This window comes from Cetorhinus maximus, chromosome 28 (genome assembly GCF_964194155.1).
Source record: "Cetorhinus maximus chromosome 28, sCetMax3.hap1.1, whole genome shotgun sequence".
Taxonomy (NCBI): domain Eukaryota; kingdom Metazoa; phylum Chordata; class Chondrichthyes; order Lamniformes; family Cetorhinidae; genus Cetorhinus; species Cetorhinus maximus.
Genome location: NC_135906.1, coordinates 4,953,609 through 4,978,303, shown reverse-complemented (window position 1 = coordinate 4,978,303; position 24,695 = coordinate 4,953,609). Strand labels below are relative to the sequence as shown.

General features: G+C 50.8%; 1 protein-coding gene and 1 pseudogene across 1 annotated transcript in view; both read right to left on the bottom strand.

Moving 5' to 3' along the window:
- The window catches only part of LOC144668732 (uncharacterized), a 434,727-nt gene that overhangs the window by 186,066 nt on the left and 223,966 nt on the right, over positions 1-24,695 (bottom strand). The window lies entirely within an intron of this gene.
- Positions 18,582-18,733, bottom strand: LOC144669093 (U1 spliceosomal RNA; annotated as a pseudogene).

Genomic DNA, 24,695 nt, shown 5'->3' with positions numbered 1-24,695 from the left:
CTGCTGGACTTCCAGCATCTGCTGTCTCAGGGACGACACCAGAGGCTCATCAGCAGCCACTGACTGAGCATGTTTCTGGTCCCCAGCCGTCCTCCAACTGCCAGCGCCCTGGACGTGCTCTGCCTCCGCCTACACCTCAAGCGAGTATGAAGTGCCCTCACCGCTGTGCACCGAGTTTCTAGCTGACAATCTTATTCTCACTGAGGTGCTGGTATCTGCGCTGGTGCCTGCCTGGCTGAGAGGGTGTGGCGCTGGTGCCTGCCTGGCTGAGAGGGTGTGGCACTGGTGCCTGCCTGGCTGAGAGGGTGTGGCGCTGGTGCCTGCCTGGCTGAGAGGGTGTGGCGCTGGTGCCTGCCTGGCTGAGAGGGTGTGGCGCTGGTGCCTGCCTGGCTGAGAGGGTGTGGCGCTGGTGCCTGCCTGGCTGAGAGGGTGTGGCGCTGGTGCCTGCCTGGCTGAGAGGGTGTGGCACTGGTGCCTGCCTGGCTGAGAGGGTGTGGCACTGGTGCCTGCCTGGCTGAGAGGGTGTGGCGCTGGTGCCTGCCTGGCTGAGAGGGTGTGGCGCTGGTGCCTGCCTGGCTGAGAGGGTGTGGCGCTGGTACGTTCATATCATCTGTGTCTCAGGGGTCAGCGGCGGTCCCTCAGGCTCCTGAGACCGGGCGTGCTCTGGTGAGGCTGAAAGGGAAAACCAGGACATTTGATTAGTTGAAGTAGTTACACTGTTAATGTGCATGCCTGGCACCCGGATCAGGATGCGCTCGTCTTTCCATTATCAATGGGAATCCCATGTTGGAGGCTGAAATCAATACATAGCAGATGACCGAACTCAGTGGCTGCCTGCACCGTTTTTGAATAGGCCGCCGGGTCGCCATTGGACCCGGCAGTCATTGGCCTCCTGCCGCTGCCCGCCCCTTGCTGCAGATATCAGGAGGCACGAATTACGCTGGGCGGGCTGTAATTGGCCCGCCCACGTAAAATCGCGGTGTGCAACCGATGGTTTTAGGGTTCCTGCTTCGATACCAATCTGGGCTACAAATTCCAAATGCCCACCACCCTCTGGGTGACACAGTTATTCCTAATATCCCTTCGAACCCTTCTTCCAAGCATCTTAAATCTGTGCCTCCTGCTAATTGACCTCTCCACTGGGGTAAACAGGGCATCTTGTCCTCTCTATCTCGGCCCCTCATAATTTTGTACACCTCAATTAGGTCACCCCTTAGCCTCCTCTGTTCTAAGGAAAACAACCCCAGCCTACCCGGTCTCTCCTCATAGCTGCAATTTTCATGCCCGGGCAGCATTCTTGTAAATCACCTCTGCACTTTCTCCAGAGCAATTATGTCCTTCCTGTAATCTGGTGACCAGAACTGTGCACAAAATTCCAGCTGTGGCCTAACCAGCGCTATATACAGTTCCCTCATTACATCCCTGCTTTTATATTCAATACCTTGTCAAATAAAAGACAGCATTCCATATGCTTTCTTGAGCACCTTATCCACCTGTCCTGCCACCTTCAGGGACCTCTGGACATGCATTCCAAGGACTCTCAATTCCTCAACCCCTCTCAATATCCTCCCATTTATTGAGTATTCCCTTGCTTTGTTTGCTCTCCCCAAATGCATTACCTCAGACATTTCCGATCGAACCCCATTTGCTACTTTTCTGCGCACTCGGCCAAACCATTGATATCTTCACAATTCATGACATGGACAATTTTTGTGACATGGGCAAATTTCCCAACTATGCCTCCCACATTTAAGTCCAAATCATTAATACACACCACAAACAGCAAGGGGCCCAATACTGAGCCCTGTGGAACACCGCTGGAAAGAGCTTTCCTTTCGCTAAAACATTTGTCGACCATTACCATTCGTTTCTTGTCATTGAGCCAATTTTGGATCCAACCCACCACATTCTCCTGTGTCCCCTGTGGCTTTGACTTTTCTGACCAGTCTGCCACATGGAACTTTGTCAGATACCTTACTAAAATCCATGTAGACAACATTCACTGCACTACCCTCATCAATCCTCGTTATTTACTCAAAAAATTCAGTTAAGTTAATAAGGCACAGCTTTCCCTTAAGAAAACCATGCTGACTGTCCCCGATTAATCTGTGCCTTTCTAATTGACAGTTTTCTCTGTGTCTGAGAATTGATTCTAATAATCTGAATACTACCTAAGTAAGACTGACTGGTCTATAATTATTTGGCCTATCTGTACAATGGCACAACATTCACAGACCTCCAGTGCTCTGGTACCTCGCCTGTATCCAGTGAGGAGTGAAAAATGATTTTTTTGTGCAAAACTGTACTTTCAGATATTTTATGAACATAGAAGATGACAAGACATTTCAAAATGGCCTTCACAAAAAGAGTAATAATATTCAGCTTTTCCTTGCAGATCATGTTGCACTCTGAGGTGCTTCACTACAATTGTGATACATGTAATATTCACTGCATACATTCAATGTGAGTCACACAGCCTGAAGGGTCAATACGATTCCCAGCACCTCGGTGCACTACGGCTGAAAGGTCTTAGACAGCGACCTTTCCCCTGTGCAGCGGCTGCCCCAAGCTTTAGTGCGTCCCTCAGCACATAGTCCTGGGCGTTGGAATGTGCCAGTCTGCAACACTTGGTCAGGGACAACTCTTTGCGCTGGAAGACCAACAAGTTTCGGGCAGACCAAAGAGCGTCTTTCACTGAGTAGATGATCCTCCAGCTGCAGCTGATGTTTGTCTCGATGTGCGTCCCTGTCCCTGGAATCAGCCCGTAGAGCACAGAGTCCTGTGTCACAGAACTGCTCGGGATGAACCACGGCATAAACCACTGCATCTCTCTCCAGACCTTCTTTGCAAAGGCACAATCTACAAGGAGGTGAACAACGGTCTCTTCCCTACCACAGCCACCTCGAGGGCAACGTGCAGAGAGGGTGAGACTCCTGGTGTGTAGGAAGGAACTGACGGGGAGGACCTTTCTCACCACCCGTTAAGCTATGTCTTTGTGCTTGTTGGAAAGTTCTGGTGATGAGGTATTCTGCCAAATGACTTTGACAGTCTGCTCGGGGAACCATCCCACAGGATCCACCCTCTCCTTTTCCCTCAGGGCCTCTTGGACGTTACTGCCTGGTGGACTTGTGGTCAAAGTTGTTTCTCTGCATAAATCTTTCCACGAGGGACAGGTGGTACGGCACGGTCCAACTACCTGGAACGTTCTGCGGCAGCGTGGCCAGACCCATCCTTCGCAACACCGGGCACAGGTAGAACCTCAGCACATAGTGACACTTGGTGTTTGCGTACCGAGGGTCTACAGACAGCTTGATGCAGCCACACACAAAGGTGGCCATCAGGATGAGGGTGATGTTAAGCACATTTCTTCTAGAGGCTTGTACATCGCGTCCCTGCGAACACAATCCATTTTTGACCTCCAGATAAAGCGGAAGATGGCTCGAGTGATCGCCACCACGCAGGAGTGAGGAATGGGCCAGACCTGCGCCACGTACAGCAACAGCGAGAGTGCCTCACACCTGATGACCAGGTTCTTACCCGCAATGGAGAGGGAGCGTCGCTCCCACATGCCCAGTTTTCTTTCCACCATAGCCACTCGCTCCTTCCAGTTTCTAACGCATGCCCTGGTCCCTCCAAACCATATCCCCAACACCTTCAGGCAGTCTCACCTGGTGACGAACGGGACAAAGGATCGGTCAGCCTAGTTCCCAAAGAACATGGCCTCGCACTTGTCATGATTTACCTTGGCTCCCGAGGCCAGTTTGAACTGATCGCAGATGCTGATTAGTCTGCGCACCGACAGCGGATCCGAGCAGAAGATGGCGACATCGTCCATCTACAGGGAGGCTTTGACCTGAGTGCCTCCACTGCCTGGGATCGTCACTCCTCTTATGCCCTAATTCTTCCTGATGGACTCAGCAAAGGGTTCAGTGTAACATCCGAACAGGACAGGGGAGAGAGAGCAGCCCTGCCTGGCTCCAGATTTAATGGGAAAGCTATCTGATTCCCACCCATTGATTGAAACTGCGCTACTGATGTTAGTGTTGAGCAGTTGGATCCAATTGCAGATTCCCTCCCCAAACCCCATTTTGGAGATCACATCCACCATGTAGGTGTGCGATATTCTGTCAAAGGCCTTCTCCTGATCCAGGCTGATGAGGGAGGTGTCCACACCCCTGTCCTGCACATAGGCAATCGTATCCCTGAGCAGCGCGAGGCTGTCAGAGATCTTCCTGCCCGGCACAGTGCAGGTCTGGTCAGGGTGGATCACCAACGCTAGAGCAGACTTCACCCAATTGTCATTGACGTTGGACAGAATCTTATAATCCATGTTCAACAGTGAGATGGGTCGCCAATTTCTAATTTCCTCCCCTTTCCACTTCCACTTGTAGATGAGGGTGTTGCCTTTCCTCATGGATTCTGACATGCTGCCGGCCAGGAGCATACTCTCGTACACTTCCAGCAGGTCTGGGCCCATCCAGTCCCACAGAGCCGAATACAACTCCAACGGCAAGGCGTCGCTTCCGGGAGTTTTACTCTTCTCGAAGGACTCAAGGGCCTTAGTCAGTTCGTCATGAGTTAGCGGTTTGTCCAGGCTCTCCCGTGTACTGTCGTCTAATACCTCTGTGATAGAGGACAGGAAGGACTGGGAGACCGTGCTGTCTGTGGGCTTCATCTCTTGGAGTTCCTCCTTGACATCAACCCCATCGACTGCAGCCGGAGCAGATTCTGCATGTTTCGCTGGAGTCAGGACATTTCCCTCTGTTCCTTTCTCGCTTTCTGGATGAGTACCTTCTTGATATCCTCCTTGATCGCTTCCCACCAGTGTGTCAGGGAATCAAAGAGTGTTTCACAGTTCCCCAGCCTTTGTAATCCTTCTTGAGTTCTCTGGGGTCAGCAGTTTCACGTTCAGCTTCCATGTCCCCCGGCCAAGCCTCTGGTCTTCCTGTAAGTGACATTTGACCGGTAGGAGGCAGTGGTCAGAGAAGAACACTGGCTTGATGTCCGTGGACCTGACTGTGAACGCTCGGGACACAAACAGGAAGTCTATCCTTGAGTGGGTGGACCACTCTGGCCGCGACCAGGTGTATCTCTGCTGCGCTTCATCTGCAGGGTTGCTGAAGACGTTGTGCAGCTTGCCGTCCTTTACTATTTCCATCAGGGATCTGGACGTGGTGTCCAGTCTGCTGTCGGCCCTGCCAGATTGTCCAGCTCCATCGATGATGCGGCTGAAGTCACCGCCCAGAATGGCCAGCCTGGAAGTCGCCAGCAGAAGTGGGAGCTGCTGAAGGACAACCAGCCACTCGCTGTTTTGATCCGGGGCATACATGTTAATTAACTAGAGTGGCGCATTCTTGTACAATAATGTCCGCTACGAGGAGGGGCCCGCCCACCACCTCCTCAACCTCGGACATGGTGACATTGCCTCCCTGCAGCTGAATACCCAGGCCGGAGGAACGAGAGTCGTTTCCTCCCGACCAGAGTGATGCCCCTTGGGACCACCATCGTGCCCATTGCCTGTAGGAGCTGAGGTGCAGTATTGCACACTCCTGCAGAAACAACAGGTCAGCTTTGACCTTGGCAAGGTAATCCAAGGTTGCAACACATCGCGTAGCAGATTTAACGCTACACACGTTGATGGACTCAATCTTGATCCCCATTTTAATGCATTTTCTCACTTACCAGTCCTGTTGTTTTTGTCAGTTCCAGTCCTTTGGTTTGCTCCTACAAACCCATAGTGTTTGCAAATTGTCTCGCTTTTGACGGGCTGAGGAAACAGCCCAGAACCGCCCCGTTGGAAATGTTCCGCTCAGGTGACAACGGGGGGTTCGTGCAAGGAGCGAGGTTTGGATTGTTCTCTGCTGGAGAAATCTCTCTGATCCATTCCCCCTCAGGGGCGTTGCTGCTTCCCAGAGATGGGGTGCACTGACAGAACACTGACATCGGGAACACGGTAAATGATTTGCTGCAGGACCGATTAGTTTGTGGAGTTCAAGACGATGCCACAGAGCGCCTTTCACTCACCGAGGTAAACATCGTCTTTAAGCGTACCCAAGGAATCTCCCTCGCCATGGAAAGTGCAGTGAGAGACTGGCAGGCTTTGTACACATACAACATGGCGCTGTTCTTCATGTGGGGCAGGAACCTGCTGCTGAGTGTGGTGTGGAAACCAGACCCACAGCATCGAGGGGAGATGCAATGTCTGCTGTTAAAACCATGAAAAGTCCTTCATCAAAAGAAAGAATTCATCAGCGGCTCCAAGATTAAGTTGTTATAGATGTGGAGGTGACCACGTGCCGGACAGCTGTAAATTCAAGGAGGCAGAATGTCATTATTGCCATAAGAAGGGTCGAAACAGCCCACAAAGCATCAAACCAAGAAGATTGAATTAAAGAATACAGCAGAACCTGAAGCTGCTGACACCGACATCTATTCACTGTGTAATGAAACAGCTGTAAAAACCGAATCCATCACTGTCACAATCCAAGTTAATGAGAAGCCATTAATAATGGAGGTGGATATGGAGGCCTCAACTACAGTGGTGGGAGAGCACACTTTCAGATCCCTGACTAAAGGTAGAAAGTTAGTAAACCTGGAGCAGAGATCCGCTAAATTAAAGATATTGCACTGGAGAATCTATTCAGGTAAAGGGGATCGCCACAGCACCAGTGTCTTACAGGCAACAGACAGCCCAGCTGCCTGTGATAATAGTGACTGGAGAAGGACCCAGTCTGTTAGGCCGAGACTGGTTACAGAAGATCAAGCTTGACTGGTCTGAGATATTTCACCTGAAAACAGGAGTTCCTGAACTGCTAAGGAAATACGCCATGGTATTTTGGGATTAATCAGGGAAGTTAAAAGCCCACGATATATGTGGATCCACAGGTGACACCACGTTTCTTTAAGACCGGACCTGTGCCTTATGCATTGAAGGAGAAGGCGGATGCAGAACTGTGCCAGTTAGAAAAACTGGGCATCGCCCAAGCTGTCCAATTCTCAGAGTGGGCAGCACTCATAGTTCCAGTGGTTAAGCCTGACCAAACCATAGGAATTGGTGGGAAGTATAAGTTGACAGTGAATAAGGCAGCAAAACCAGACAACTGCCCCATTCCAAGGATAGACCAATTGTATGCAAAGCTGGCTGGAGGCAAGTCCTATACAATAGTGGATATGAGCCAACCATCCAACAATTAGAACTGGATAAATCATCGAGAGAATACATGAGTATTAACACACACACAGGTCTTTATCAAAGAACAAAGAAAAGTACAGCACAGGAACAGGCCCTTTGGCCCTCCAAGCCTGTGCCAATCATATTGCCCGTCAGCTAAAACATTTTGCACTTCCGGGGTCCGTATCCCTCTATTCCCATCCTATTCATGTATTTGTCAAGCTGCCTCTTAAACACCACTATCGTACCTGCTTCCACCACCTCCTCTGGCAGCGAATTCCAGACACTCACTACCCTCTGCGTAGAAAACTTGCCCCACACATCTCCTCTATAGTTTCCTCCTCTCACCTTAAATCTATGTCCCCTAGTAATTGACTCTTTCACCCAGGGAAAAAGCTTCTGACTATCTCCTCTGTCCATGCCACTCATAATTTTGTAAACTTCGATCAAGTCGCCCCTCAATCTCCGTCGCTCTAGTGAGAACAATCCGAGTTTCTCCAACCTCTCCTCATAGCTAATAACCTCCAGACCAGGCAGCATCCTGGTAAACCTCCTCTGCACCCTCTCCAACGCCTCCATATCCTTCTGGTAATGTGGTGACCAGAATTGCACGCAATATTCCAAGTGTGGCCTAACCAAGGTTCTATACAGCTGCAGCATGACTTTCCAGCTTTTATACTCAATACCCCTGCCGATGAAGGCAAGCATGCCATATGCCTTCCTGACTACCTTATCCACCTGCGTTGCCACTTTCAGTGACCTGTACACCCAGATCCCTCTGCCCGTCGATGCACTAATGGTTCTGCCATTTACTGTGTAATTCCTGCCTGTATTAGACCTTCCAAAATGCATTACCTCGCATTTGTCCGGATTAAACTCCATCTGCCATTTCTCCGCCCAAGTCTCCAACCGATCTATGTCCCGTTGTATCCTTTGACAATCCTCTTCACTATCTGCAACTCCTCCAACCTTGGTCTCGTCTGCAAACTTACTAATTAGTCCAGTTACATTTTCCTCCAAATCATTTATGTATACTACAAACAGCAATGGTCCCAGCACTGATCCCTGTGGAACTCCACTAGTCACAGCTCTCCATTCAGAAAAGCACCCTTCCACTGCTACCCTCTGTCTTCTATGTATATCAGTACAGGTCTTTATCAGCCCTGACAATATTCCGGCAATGCTACTGAAGACTTGTGCTTTAGTAATTGCCACGCCCCTAGCCAAGCTGTTCCAGTACAGCTACAACACTGACATCTACCCGGCTATGTGGAAAATTGCCCGGATTTGTCCTGTACACAAAAAGCAGGAAAAATCCCATCTGGCCAATTACCGCCCCATCAGCCTACTCTTGGTCATCAGTAAAGTGATGGAAGGGGTCATCAACAGTGTTGCCAAGCAGCACTTGCTTAGCAATAACCTGCTCACTGATGCCCAGTTTGGACTCCGCCAGGGTCACTCAGCTCCTGACCTCATTACAGCCTTGGTTCAAACACGGATAAAAGAGCTGAACTCCAGAGGTGAGGTGAGATTGACTGCCCTTGACATCAAGGCTGTTTTTGACTGAGTGTGGCATCAAGGAGCCCTAGCAAAACTGGAGTTAATGGGAATCGGGAGAAAACCTTCCACTGGTTGGAGGCGTACCTAGCACAAAGGAAAATGGTTGTGGTTGTTGGAGGTCAGTCATCTTGGTTCAGGACATCAGTGCAGGAGTTCCTCAGCGTCGTGTCCTCGGCACAACCATCTTCAGCTGCTTCATCAATGACCTTCCTTCCATCATAAGGTCAGAAGTGGGGATGTTTGCTGATGGTTGAAGATACTGAAGCAGTCCATGTCCAAATGCAGCAAGACCTGGACAATATCCAGGCTTGGGCTGACAAGTGGCAAGTAACATTGGTGCCAGACAAGTGTCAGGCAATGACCATCTCCAACAAGAGAGAATCCAACCATCGCCCCTTGACATTCAATGGCATTGCCATCACTGAATCCCCCACTATTAACATCCTGAGGGTGCCATTGACCAGAAACTGAACTGGACTAGCTGTATAAATACTGTGGCTACAAGAGCTGACCACAGGCTAGGAATCCTGTGGAGAGTAACTCACCACCTGACTCCCCGAAGCCTGTCCACCACCTACAAGGCACAAGTCAGGAATGTGATGGAATACTCCCCACTTGCCTGGATGAGTGCAGCTGCCACAACACTCAAAAAGCTCAACACCATCCAGGACAGAGCAGCGCGCTGATTGGCACCCCATCCACAAACATTCGCTCCCTCCACCACCAACGCTCAGTAACAGCAGTGTGTATCATTTACAAGATACACTGTGGGAACTCACCAAGGCTCCTTAGACAGCACCTTCCAAACCCATGACCACTACCATCTAGAAGGACAAGGGCAGCAGATACATGGGAACACCAGCGCCTGGAAGTCCCCCTCCAAATCACGCACCATCCTGATTTGGAAACATATCACCTTTCCTTCGCTGTCGCTGGGTCAAAATCCTGAAACTCCCACTCTAAAAACACTGTGGGTGTACCTACACTACATGGACTGCAGTGGTTCAAGAAGACCAGAGGCTTGGCCGAGGGGCATGGAAGCTGAACCTGCAACTGCTGACCCCAGAGAACATTGAGGAGCTCAAGAGGGATTACAAAGGTTGGAGAACCGTGAAACCCCTCTTTGAGTCCCTGATACACTGGTGGGAAGCGATCAAGGGAAACATCAAGAGGTTTTTCATCCTCAAAGGCACCCAGAAAGCTAGAAAGGAACAGAGGGAAATGTCCCGACTCCAGAAAAACATGCAGGATCTGCTCCGGCTGCAGTCGATGGGGGTCGATGTCAAGGAGGAACTCCAAGAGGTGAAGAGCCAGCAAGCCTCGCCCTTTGCCTCGGAGGCCTCCAAGATCATCTTCCGGTCCAGAGTCCGTTACATGGAGCAGGATGAGACGTGCTCACGTTTCTTCTTCCAAAAGGTACACTCTGTGATCAGCAGCCCGAAGGAAGAAGACGGCTCAGTAAAGTCATCGCCCTCCGACATTTTGAGGATCAGCAAATCCTTTTATTCCGGATTGTATGACGTGAAGCCCACGGACAGCACGGCCTCCCAGTCCTTCCTGTCCTCTATCACGGAGGTCTTAGACGACAGTACACGGGAGAGCCTGGACAAACCGCTAATTCCTGATGAACTGACTAAGGCCCTTGAGTCCTTCGAGAAGAGTAAAACTCCCGGAAGCGACGGCTAGCCGGCGGAGTAGTATTCGGCTCTGTGGGACTTGATCGGCCCAGACCTGCTAGGAGTGTACGATAGTATGCTCCTGGCCGGTAGTATGTCAGAATCCATGAGGAAAGGCATCATCACCCTCATCTACAAGCACAAGGGGGGAAGGGGAGGAAATTAGAAATTGGCGACCCATTTCACTGTTGAATGTGGACTATAAGATTCTGTCCAAGGTCATCGCCAATCGGGTCAAATCCGCTCTGGAATTGGTGATCCACCCTGACCAGACCTGCACTGTGCCGGGCAGGAAGATCTCTGACTGCCTCGCGCTGCTCAGGGATACGATTGCCTATGTGCAGGACAGGGGTGTGGACACCTGCCTCATCAGCTTGGATCAGGAGAAGGCCTTTGACAGATTATCGCACACCTACATGGTGGATGTGCTCTCCAAAATGGGGTTTGGGGAGGGAATTTGCAATTGGATCCAACTGCTCTACACTAACATTACTAGCGCACTCTCAGTCAATGGGTGGGAATCTGATAGCTTTCCGATTAAATCTGGAGTCAGGCAGGGCTGTCCTCTCTCCCCTGTCCTGTTCGTGTGTTGCATAGTACCCTTTTCTGAGTCCATCAGGAAGGATCCGGGCATAAGAGGAGTGACGATCCCAGGCAGTGGAGGCACTCAGGTCAAAGCCTCCCTGTACATGGACGACGTCGCCGTCTTCTGCTCGGATCCGCTGTCGGTGCGCAGACTGATCCACATCTGCGACCAGTTCGAACTGGCCTCGGGTACCAAGGTAAATCGTGGCAAGAGTGAGGCCATGTTCTTTGGGAACTGGGCTGACCGATCCTTTGTCCCCTTCACTGTCAGGGCTGACGGCCTGAAGGTGCTGGGGATATGGTTCGGAGGGACCAGGGCATGCGTTAGAAACTGGAAGGAGCGAGTGTCTATGGTGAAAAGGAAACTGGGCATGTGGGAGCGAAGCTCCCTCTCCAATGCGGGTAAGAACCTGGTCATCAGGTGTGAGGCACTCTCGCTGTTGCTGTACGTGGCGCAGGTCTAGCCCATTCCACTCTCCTGCGTGGTGGCGATCACTCGAGCCATCTTCCGCTTTATCTGGAGGTCAAAAATGGATCGTGTCCGCATGGACGCGATGTACAAGCCTCTAGATAAAGGGGGAAAAAACGTGCCCAACATCGCCCTCATACCGATGGCCACCTTTGTGTGGCTGCATCAAGCGGTGTGTAGTCCCTCAGTATACAAACACCAAGTGTCACTATGTGCTGAGGTTCTACCTGTCCCCGGTGTTGCGAAGGATGGGTCTGGCCACGCTGCCGCGGAACGCTCCAAGTAGTTGGACCGTGCCGTACCACCTGTCCCTGGTGGAAAAATTTATGCAGAAAAACACCTTTGACCACAAGTCCATCAGGCAGTGGTCAGCACGTAACGTCTTAGAGGCCCTGAGGGAAAAGGAGAGGGTGGATCCTGTGGGATGGTTCCCCGAGCAGACTGTCAAAGTCATTTGGCAGAATGCCTCATCGCCAGAACTTTCCAACAAGCACCAAGACGTAGCTTGGCTGGTGGTGAGAAAGGCCCTCCCCGTCAGATCCTTCCTACACGTCAGGAGTCTCACCCCCTCTGCACGTTGCCCTCGAGGTGGCTGTGGTGGGGAAGAGACCGTTGTTCACCTCCTTGTGGATTGTGCCTTTGCAAAGAAGGTCTAGAGAGAGATGCAGTGGTTTCTGTCGAGGTTCATCCCGAGCAGTTCTGTGACACAGGACTCTGTGCTCTACGGGCTGTTCCCAGGGACACACACCGAGACAAACATCAACTGCAGCTGGAGGATCATCAACTCGGTGAAAGACGCGCTTTGGTCTGCCCGAAACTTGTTGGTCTTCCAGCGCAAAGAGTTGTCCCCGACCGAGTGTTGCGGACTGGCACAATCCAAAGTCCAGGACTACGTGCTGAGGGACGCACTAAAGCTTGGGGCAGTTGCCGCAAAGGCGCAATGGGGAAGGGCCGCTGTCTAAGACCTTTCTACCACAGCGCACCGAGGGGCTGGGAACTGTTTAAATCCCCTCGGCCTGTACAGCTCAAAATGAAAGGCTGTAAATGATTGTAATATTGTTTGTACTGATGCACCTGGTGATACATTTTGTAAAAGTTGAACCGGATTGTACCCTTGTAATGGTGTTTTTGAAATGGTTTGGAATGTGGTTGAAGATATTTTATGAATAAAGTTTATTTTTGCAAAAAAAAAAGTGTAGTAAAGGAACCACTTGAATATTGTATCTGGACTCCGAGTGTTGAAATTTTGTCCCAGAGTATTCCTCGGACCTTTCAATTGGTGCTGCGAGCAGGGCCCGAAGGATGCAGGACACCGACGGGGAAATGGGATGAGTCACGGTGTGAATTCATTTTTATTCATACTAAATCCGACTCCGTCCCGATCCAGGAAGTGTCAGGCACCCCGCGTATCAGAAACCTGGGCTCCAGGCAATAGTTCAAGGGGTGGTAAGGGTGGGGTAGTTTGCTTGTCTTATAGATTGTTATAATTACATCCGGTATTAGCCGCAAGTAACGAGTTCGGTCAGAAAGGATCCAGGGTAAGAACCGTACCGCTGACAACAACTATACCCCGACCGTCTTACCCAGAGATGGCCAGTGGTGACAAACTCGAGTGGGGACCAGAGGGATCCTTGACACAGCATTGAGCTGACAAAAATAAGAAATCGATAGGCAAAATGAGAAAGAACAATTGGAACCCATTTGACTCACCCGCTGATCAGAGAAAATGGTGGGATAATCAGAAAAAAGACAAAGATGATGAAGCCTGGATCCTAATGTTAAGACAACACATAGAGTTAAGTAAGAAAGTAAATCGAATGTTGGCCAACAAATCCCAAAATGAAGAGCTGGTCCAGGCAAAAAATCTCATGTCAGTTTCGGCAGCTTTACCACAGCCACCAGTAGCTGCACAATACGCAGATAATATAGATTGGAACGGGCTGGTGGAACAGGCGGCAGGATATGAGGAACAACGGGAAGCGGGTTGGGAATCACCACCACCATAACCCGTGGCCCCAATTAAGATAGAGCTTGTGCCCCCGGTGCCCGGACAACCAGGCAGACCAGGCACAGCAGCAAGCTGATTTCCGAGCCTTTAGAGCAGAAATGGCACAAGACTTAGGGCAAGCCCCATAAAACAAGAAAAGGGCGAGAGTGCCCATGAATATGGCAATCGGAAGTTTGAGGCATATTGTAACTACGGGGGTGTAGGTGCTGCGCTGAACCGAGACGATGTACAGTTTATGCAATTGTACAAGGATGGCCTTAGCCTGGCCCACCAGGCAATCCTAGACACCGGGCCCGGGCCCACCAGGCGATCCTAGACACCGGGCCCGGGCCCACCAGGCGATCCTAGACACCGGGCCCGGGCCCACCAGGCCATCCTAGACACTGGGCCCACCAGGCCATCCTAGACACCGGGCCCGGGCCCACCAGGCCATCCTAGACACCGGGCCCGGGCCCACCAGGCCATCCTAGACACCGGGCCCGGGCCCACCAGTCAATCCTAGACACCGGGCTAGTAGACAAGAACACATATGATCGAGGAAGATGGGCCACCGGGGTAGATAACCACATAGGGAAAACTAAGATAAAGGTGTCGGCAGTGAGGTTACAAACCCCACTGAAATGGTGGCCACTGCAGCAGCCGTTCCTAAACCCGAGGTGTGCTTTAATTGTAAAAACCCGAACATAAAATATTTACAGCGTTAGATGTAGCCAATGGATTTTGGTCGATACCACTGGACCAGGAATCCCAAGATAAATTCGCTTTCACAGTGGGAGGGAGACGGTGTACATGGGCGAGGCTCCCACAGGGATTCCACAACAGCCCCAACATCCTCCATCGGGTCACGAGTGAGAAGCTGAGTCCGTGCGACGTAGAGTCTAACAACAGTACAATCTTATAATACGCAGATGATATCCTAATAGCGTCAGAATCGGAAAGGGGCCACATCGGAGCTCTCCTGATAGTCATAAGGACACTGAAAAATGCTGGATTTAAGATAAACCCCTTTATGAGTTGCTGACCGGGAGGGCGATGCGCTTGCCAGAGGGCAGAGCCACCGGAAGTGAGGATATGGGACCCATCAGAGATAAAATTAAAAATGATATTAAGCAATTGGATGGACAGCTAAAGGAATTACAACAGGAAGTGAAGGACCAACAGGCTATCAGGGATTTAGAAGAGAGGACAAAAGGGGGACCCCCGTCACCACCGGCTGAGGTCGGAGACATGGTGTTTGTTCAAATCACCCCTAGCCAACCAGGTTTTGCCCCAAAATGGACTGGACCGTACGGAATTATTCACGTGCCTGCGCCGATATGAAGGGAAAAGCTAGGTGGAAACACTGGTCACAACTGAAAAGGTATGATGTAAGTAAGAAAGACTAAATTACCAGGCAGTGGGAGGAAAACGGGCAACGAGCAGTCCGTACTGTGTTAGCCAAGTGGTTTAGGATTCATTCCCGATCTGGAGGACTGGCCATCTGAAAGAGAAAAGGGGGAATCCTCAACTACGGGGAGGGTCACCGTGGGCTGTGCACAAGGAGGGACGTAAAGGAGAAAGCTACAGTGTGTGAGAGATACAGTGTGTGAGAGATTTTTCGCAATTTACCTTCACACCCCAGGAGAACAACAACTGGGGTCACTGTCCCGGGGAGGAAGACTTGGGAATGACAGATACCTGGCATTGGATCTTGAGGGCCAAACACGGAGAGTTGACTGCAACGGCGGACCCCCGGACCGACACCACCCTGCTATCACAGGACACGACGACACCACAGAGACTATCTTGCCCAGACATGACCCCTGGGCCACAGAATGGACTGGTACTGTATACGGACGGTGAACTCTTGTATGATAATGTTAAACATGAAATTGTACAGGTAATTGTGAACCTGGCAGGTATGCAACTGCCTGAGTATTGCAGTAACCAAGCGCCCCTACGAAAACTGTACAAATTACTGAGTAAGGCTGTGATTAATCAGCCGGCCGACGCCACGGGTGCCACTAGATTCAGGGGACATCCTGCTTTCCACCGCCAGAAGAGAGAGTTAGTTAACAATGTACTGACAGGGGTGAACACAGGGACTTCCCTGGTAAACTCTCTCGACATTCAAGGAATCAACTCCGAGGTCACGAATCTTAAAGGGATCATGAGGCAGCTTGCTCATAAGAGTAGCGAGGGGTGGTGAAACGGCAGCGGCCCTAGGGGGCAAGAGTGTGGCATCTGTATTGGAAAGCGTACACGTTATAGAGACCCATGCTAAAGCCACCAGCCAATTAATAGAAAGGGAGGAACGACAAGAGGGCAGCACCTAAAAAAGCCAGCTTACGGCCAGTGGCTGATCGGGCAATTAAGACAAAATCTGGGCCAGATCCAAAGTGGGGAGGTACCGGGCTGGATCAACAGTGCCCGGTTGTGGGGGATGGCCAAGAACCCAGGCGTCATCGACGCATGTACATTGAAAGGAGTGACCAGGGTGTATGCGGTGATTCAGAAGTGCACCTCAAACCAAATGAACGTGTTAGGTATGGGCAATCCCCTCAGTCACAGCAGACACGGGCCCACACCCTCAGTACCGAGTGGAGAACATTGGGTTAATCCGAGACAATGACTCCCTCCGGTACCACCCCATAGATATGCATGCCATACGCAAGAATGAGGGCATACACGGGGAATCACTGAGCGGGTGCAGGAGGAAAGGTAGCCTCAATTTGCTCCCATCCAGTTGGAACGGGGGGGGGGTGCTGGACAAATGCGGGTACAACCGAACGGAGGGTTGTATATTAGAAATTACCCACAGAGAAAACCATCACACCCGCTCAGGATACAAGGGAACCCCGGCTCCCAGTTACTATCAGACACAGCGTGAATAATGTACGTCCAACAAAGGGGTCAGGTCTCAGTCAACGCCTCCGACACACTCCACCATGCCCTGGAACACTATGAGGAACCTAAGCAGGCCCCAATTCCCCACCTTCCCGAAAGTCTGACAAAGTTTAAAGGTGACTTACGAAAGGTGAGGAATCAGCATTACGTGTTACAGGCGGTGTTTAAAAGGCTAATCAATGATACGGAAGAGCACTTGAGAGATCCGACGGTGGGAGCAAGTGTGGGAATGGGGGCTGAATGTGGACATACACCCCTGGATAAGAATAAGCTCTCATATACTCGTCGCAGTGCAGCTAGTGTTAGCATTGTTTAACTCTAATTCTTTCAATGTCTTCTCCAGACAATCCAAAAAGTACCAGGGGACCATGAGTGGCGTACTGAGAGGCTGCAAGGAGACATTTGCGTTACATTATGGGACCAGCAACACTCACACACACACAGATTACACAATCCACACTGACATCACTAAAAATCACAGACGGAATCTCAGTAACAATCCACATGCTTTGCACAGTCTTGTGTTGGGGGTTTAGTGTTTGATATTTCGAACTGCAGTGACATTCCCGACAAGATGAGTTAAAGTTTTAACCTTAACCAGAAAATGGCTGAAACATTGTTTTCCTGGGATGAACACGTCAAAGGACAGGAAGAATCAGAAAGTTGTCCTGCCCTGGGATTAACATATCAATGGACAGGCCTCCTGGGGAGCAGATTGAGAGACATCCCAACATGCCAGGGGTGGAGTCTGCAAACTGCTCATTCAGGATATACCTGGCTAGGAACCCAATCCGAAAACCGCCTCCAGAGTGCGGAGCTAGTCCCCACTCTGGCTTAATGTGCGTGTGTGTTCCCTCTGTCTCAATCTGCTTTATAACTCTTTGACTTGTTTGTATTTGGATGTTGCTGAGTTGTAACTGAGAGTGATTCATTGGCTCTTGCGTTATTTTGTTTGAAAATGTTCTTTGCTCTCTGTTTTAATGGAATTAATTTTCTCCCCCACCCCTCAAAGAATTTTTATTTTGAAACCTGCAATCTGAAGATCCAGACTGGGACAAGGACTCTTCTTCTTCAGGAGTTTCCTGAGACCTTCTCCAAGGCCGTGCTCCATGGGCCCACGTGAGTTTGTGTCCGTTTCTTACCCCGAGATTTCAATTCCTCTCCGGGACCCTGGTTTTCGGTGGCTCCGGTTAACCAGTTCCTGTTGGACTGTGGGCCTGGAGTTTCAAAAAGAAAATCTTGGGGTTAAAGTAGCCCAGCCTTGCAATCTAAAACTTACATGTTAGCCTCCAGTGTGTGAGGAACAGGAGCCCCACAAGAGGAAATGAAAAGTCCTAAAGTGAAGCTGCCTAAAATCTTGTTATAATTCAGGGATAATGCGTGTAATTTGGGCTGCGCGATCATTCTGACGGTTAAACGGGATTCCCGGTGGTCATTTTACTGAGGGTTTAGGTTTCTATCTGCCTTTCTCCAGTTTTCTTTCTGTTTATTTCTTCGCTTTGCGCTATTTAAGCCTTCAAGGAATAATCACAGGTGAATTGATGGACCCACAGCAGGGGAAGTGAGCTGCAGAAGGGGCAGGGAAAGACTTTACACATGGGGAGAGGAGGCAGGAGTTTCAGAAGGTAGGAGTCACACAGGGGGCTGATTAAGGGGGAGATTATACAGAGGAGGTGGGAGGCTGCTGTTCGTTTCGGAGGGGGGTAATTTGAATGAACATGGGGACAGGGTGCTTGTTCATGTTTGAAATAGTGAGGGGTCGCTGCTACATGTTTAAAATGGTGAATGCATATGAGTTAATAGCTGACTGATATGAGTTTGTATTTATACAGACGTCCAGAGAGATAGGGGGTGGGGCGGTGCTGGGAGTGTGGGGACTGTTGTGATGGTGGGTTGGGTGTTAGATGGGGGTTGTTTGAGAGAGATTTTTGAGTGGGCAAACGCGGGGTTAAAAATGGCGCGAGTAATTTGGCGGCCACAAAACAAACGGTCTGGCGAAAATGATGCAGAGATGGAATAATTGCCGGCTGATAATGACAGGGAGGAAAAGAATGGGGGTTGGATAATATTTGCGAGGAGGAAAGAAAAAACTAAATAACCAGTCCAGTATAGATTTTGAAGAGCACACATTGGGGGTTATATATTTCTTTTTTCAGAAAAGGTTGCTGACAGGAAATAGAAGAGAAAATGAAAGATATGATGAAATCTATTTTTTGAATTGTGAATCAGGGGAGAGCGCGAACGCAGTCCCCCACTACCACAAATTTTGCAGTCGAGTATCCCGCATTTGGGGACATCGCAGGCGTTAGCACACCCGAAGTGCAATGGGCTAGCCTCGTCCTGGGAGAACCTTTTTTTTCTTTTTTTTGCAAAAATATACTTTATTCATAAAATATCTTCAATCACATTCCAAACCATTTCAATAACAACATTACAAGGGTACAATCCAGGTTAAACTTTTACAAAATGTATCACCAGGTGCATCAGTACAAACAATATTACAATCATTTACAGCCTTTCATTTTGAGCTGTACAGCCCGAGGGGATTTAAACAGTTCCCAGTCCCTCGGTGCGCTGTGGCAGAAAGGTCTTAGACAGCGACCCTTCCCCATTGCGCCTTTGCGGCAGCTGCTCCAAGATTTAGTGCATCCCACAACACGTAGTCCTGGACTTTGGATTGTGCCAGTCCGCAACAATCGGTCGGGGACAACTCTTTGTGCTGGAAGACCAACAAGTTTCGGGCAGACCAAAGCGCCTCTTTCACCGAGTTGATGATCCTCCAGCTGCAGTTGATGTTTGTCTCGGTGTGTGTCCCTGGGAACAGCCCGTAGAGCACAGAGTCCCGTGTCACAGAACTGCTCGGGATGAACCTCAACAGCAACCACTGCATCTCTCTCCAGACTTTCTTTGCAAAGGCACAATCCACAAGGAGGTGAACAACGGTCTCTTCCCCACCACAGCCACCTCGAGGGCAACGTGCAGAGGGGGTGAGACTCCTGACGTGTAGGAAGGATCTGACGGGGAGGGCCTTTCTCACCACCAGCCAAGCTACGTCTTGGTGCTTGTTGGAAAGTTCTGGCGATGAGGCATTCTGCCAAATGACTTTGACAGTCTGCTCGGGGAACCATCCCACAGGGTCCACCCTCTCCTTTTCCCTCAGGGCCTCTAGGACGTTACGTGCTGACCACTGCCTGATGGACTTGTGGTCAAAGGTGTTTTTCTGCATAAATTTTTCCACGAGGGACAGGTGGTAGGGCACGGTCCAACTACTTGGAGCGTTCAGCGGCAGCGTGGCCAGACCCATCCTTCGCAACACCGGGGACAGGTAGAACCTCAGCACGTAGTGACACTTGGTGTTTGCGTACTGAGAGTCTATGCACCGCTTGACGCAGCCACACACAAAGGTGGCCATCAGTATGAGGGCGATGTTGGGCACGGTTTTTCCCCCTTTATCTAGAGGCTTGTACATCGCGTCTCTGCGGACACGATCCATTTTTGACCTCCAGATAAAGCGGAAGATGGCTCGTGTGATCACCACCACGCAGGAGTGTGGAATGGGCCAGACCTGCGCCACGTACAGCAACAGCGAGAGTGCCTCACACCTGATGACCAGGTTCTTACCCGCAATGGAGAGGGAGCGTCGCTCCCACATGCCCAGTTTCCTTTTCACCATAGACACTCGCTCCTTCCAGTTTCTAACGCATGCCCCGGTCCCTCCGAACCATATCCCCAGCACCTTCAGGCCGTCAGCCCTGACAGTGAAGGGGACAAATGATCGGTCAGCCCACTTCCCAAAGAACATGGCCTCGCTCTTCCCACGATTTACCTTGGCTCCCGAGGCCAGTTCGAACTGGTCGCGGATGTGGATCAGTCTGCGCACCGACAGCGGATCCGAGCAGAAGACGGCGACATCATCCATGTGCAGGGAGGCTTTGAACTGAGTGTCTCCACTGCCTGGGATCGTCACTCCTCTTATGCCCGGATCCTTCCTGATGGACTCGGCAAAGGGTTCTATGCAACACACGAAAAGAACAGGCGAGAGAAGACAGCCCTGCCTGACTCCAGATTTAATCGGAAAGCTATCTGTTTCCCACCCATTGATCGAGACTGCGCTACTGATGTTAGTGTAGAGCAGTTGGATCCAATTTCGAATTCCCTCCCCAAACCCCAATTTGGAGAGCACATCCACCATGTAGGTGTGCGATATTCTGTCAAAGGCCTTCTCCTGATCCAAGCTGATGAGGCAGGTATCCACACACCTGTCCTGTACATAGGCAATCGTATCCCTGAGCAGCGCGAGGCTGTCCGAGATCTTCCTGCCCGGCACAGTGCAGGTCTGGTCATGGTGGATCACCAATTCCAGAGCGGATTTGACACGGTTGGCGATGACCTTGGACAGAATCTTATAGTCCACATTCAACAGCGAAATGGGTCGCCAATTTCTAATTTCCTCCCTTCCCCCCTTGTGCTTGTAGATGAGGGTGATGATGCCTTTCCTCATGGATTCTGACATGCTGCCGGCCAGGAGCATACTCTCGTACACTTCTAGCAGGTCCGGGCCCATCCAGTCCCACAGAGCCGAATACAACTCCGCTGGCAAGCCGTCGCTTCCGGGAGTTTTACTCTTCTCGAAGGACTCAAGGGCCTTAGTCTGTTCGTCAGGAGTTAGCGGTTTGTCCAGGCTCTCCCATGTACTGTCGTCTAAGACCTCCGTGATGGAGGACAGGAAGGACTGGGAGGCCGTGCTGTCTGTGGGCTTCACGTCATACAATCGGGCATAAAAGGATTTGCTGATCCTCAAAATGTCGGACTGCGATGACTTTAGTGAGCCGTCTTCTTCCTTCAGGCTGCTGATCACAGAGCTCTCTCTGTTACTTTTGGAAGAAAAAATGTGAGCACGTCTCATCCTGCTCCACGGAGCGGACTCTGGAACGGAAGATGATCTTGGAGGCCTCCGAGGCAAAGAGCGAGGCTTGCTGGCCCTTCACCTCTTGGAGTTCCTCCTTGACATCGACCCCCATCGACTGCAGCAGGAGCAGATTCTGCAGGTTTTTCTGGAGTCGGGACCTTTCACTCTGTTCCTTTCTAGCTTTCTGGGTGCCTTTGAGGATGAAAAACGTCTTGATGTTTCCCTTGATCGCTTCCCACAACTGTGTCAGGGACTCAAAGAGGGGTTTCACGGTTCTCCAGCCTTTGTAAGACCTCTTGAGCTCCTCGCTGTGCTCAGGGGTCAGCAGTTGCACGTTTAGCTTCCATGCCCCCCTGCCCACCCTCTGGTCTTCCTCCAAGTGACAGTCAACCAGTAGGAGGCAGTGGTCGGAGAACACCGGCTTGACGTCGGTGGATCTGACTGCGAACGCGCGGGACACAAACAGGAAGTCTATCCTGAAACGGATGGACCCGTCTGGCCGCGACCAGGTGTATCTACGCTGCGCTCAAGCGGCCGTACCGGCACAAAATGGGCAGCCGGCCCAGGCGCCAATACACGGACAGAGAGCTATAACGGGGGCTTCCCGGCGCAACTGAGAACCACGTATGTGTCCCTGTCACCTAGCGCAACCATGAAGCTATTGGAAACAAATTACCCCAACTAAAACCTAGACATGGAAATGAGTCGTTTTGGCAAAAATTGAGGGAAATACGGCAATGCCACGATCTCCATAACAGGGACGTTCGCGGGTTAGTCCGGATAAAACTACCTGAGGCGTTTTGGGGACGGCTGCAGCGAGCGTATCAGGACGGAACCTGGTGTAATGATATCGCTGCAGACCAGGGACAGCAGCAAGCTGATTTCCGAGCCTTTAGAGCAGAAATGGCACAAGTCTTAGGGCAAGCCCCAGTTAATTGGAATACAGTGACTGGAGTAAAACAAGAAAAGGGCGAGAGTGCCCATGAATATGGCAATTGGAAGTTTGAGGCATATTGTAACTATGGGGGTGTAGGTGCACTGGAGGTTCACTAGAGCTTTCCCCACCAGGGACTGCAGCGCCACCACGGCCACAAAGATCCTCGCTTTTGAAGTAGTACCAAGATGGGGAATCCCTTTACAGATAGATTCGGATCAAGGAGCGCATTTTACGGACAGTATTATGAAAAGGACGTGTGAGCTGCTCGGAGTAAAACAGAAATTTCACGTACCTGACCGTCCACAAAGCTCAGGAATGGAAGAATGTATGAACCGCACGTTAAAAAATGCTATTGCAATGGCAAACACAACAACTGGTGGGGGATGGGTGGATGTGCTCCCCTGCATATTGATGCGACTGAGGGCTACCCCCAACAGGACAACTGGTTTAACCCCTTATGAGTTGCTGACCGGGAGGGCTATGCGCTTGCCAGAGGGCAGAGCCACCGGAAGTGAGGATATGGGACCCATCAGAGATAAAATTAAAAACGATATTAAGCAATTGGATGGACAGCTAAAGGAATTACAACAGGAAGTGAAGGACCAACAGGCTATCAGGGATTTAGAAGAGAGGACAAAAGGGGGACTCCCGTCACCACCGGCTGAGGTCGGAGACATGGTGTTTGTTCATATCACCCCTAGCCAACCAGTTTTTGCCCCAAAATGGACTGGACCGTACGGAATTATTCACGTGCCTGCGTCGGTATGAAGGGAAAAGCTAGGTGGAAACACTGGTCGCAACTGAAAAGGTATGATGTAAGTAAGAGAGACTAAATTACCAGGCAGCGGGGGGAAAACGGGCAACGAGCAGTCCGTACTGTGTAGGCCAAGTGGTTTAGGATTCATTCCCGATCTGGAGGACTGGCCATCTGAAAGACAAAAGGGGGAATCCTCAACTACGGGGAGGGTCACCGTGGGCTGTGCACAAGGAGGGACGTAAAGGAGAAAGCTGCCTCTTATATCCAACCTAAACCCTGGTGATCACCAGCAGTGTGCTTCATTACAGAAATAACAATAACCGGGTAACCTCCACGCCAAGATGGAAAAAAGCTGGGTGTCCATGATCATTACCAGGGCCCTGGCTATCGCAGCCACCGGCATACAGAATGTAAACCGTGAAGCAGTGGCCGGTATGGGCTTATACTACAAGAATGTCAGCGACGGATATTGCGTGAAAGGAGGTGTGAATGTCACAACGGAAAGGTCAATGCTCTTCAAGTGTGGCACCGGGCTTACGCAACTATCCATTGGAATGAGCGATGGTGAGAGCCTCGGGCAGAGCTCGCATTCGGGAACGGAACTCCGATGGAAAAATGAGGGCCCACTATGCTTCCAGATCAGCGATGGTTCGGACGGACCCTGGACATGTGCGAAGGGGGCACAGGTCCAGATACAGTGTGTGAGAGATTTTTCACAATTTACCTTCACACCCCAGGACAACAACAACTGGGGTCACTGTCCCGGGGAGGAGGACTTGGGAATGACAGATACCTGGCATTGGATCTTGAGGGCCAAACACGGAGAGTTGACTGCAACGGCGGACCCCCGGACCGACACCACCCCGCTATCACAGGACACGACAAGAGACTATCTTGCCCAGACATGACCCTTGGGCCACAGAATGAACTGGTACTGTATATGGACGGTGAACTCTTGTATGATAATGTTAAACATGAAATTGTACAGGTAATTGTGAACCTGGCAGGTATGCAACTGCCTGAGTATTGCAGTAACCAAGCGCCCCTACGAAAACTGTACAAATTACTGAGTAAGGCTGTGATTAATCAGCCGGCCGACGCCACGGGTGCCACTAGATTCAGGGGACATCCTGCTTTCCACCGCCAGGAGAGAGAGTTAGTTAACAATGTACTGACAGGGGTGAACACAGGGACTTCCCTGGTAAACTCTCTCGACATTCAAGGAATCAACTCCGAGGTCACGAATCTTAAAGGGATCATGAGGCAGCTTGCTCATGAGAGTAGCGAGGGGTGGTGAAACGGCAGCGGCCGTAGGGGGCAAGAGTGTGGCATCTGTATTGGAAAGCGTACACGTTATAGAGACCCATGCTAAAGCCACCAGCCAATTAACAGAAAGGGAGGAACGACAAGAGGGCAGCACCCAAAAAAGCCAGCTTACGGCCGGTGGATGATCGGGCAATTAAGACACAATCTGGGCCAGATCCAAAGGGGGGAGGTACTGGGCTGGATCAACAGTGCCCGGTAGTGGGGGATGGCCAAGAACCCAGGCGTCATCGACGCATGTACATTGAAAGGAGTGACCAGGGTGTATGCGGTGATTCAGAAGTGCACCTCAAACCAAATGAACGTGATAGGTATGGGCAATCCCCTCAGTCACAGCAGACACGGGCCCACACCCTCAGTACCAAGTGGAGAACATTGGGTTAATCCGAGACAATGACTCCCTCCGGTACTACC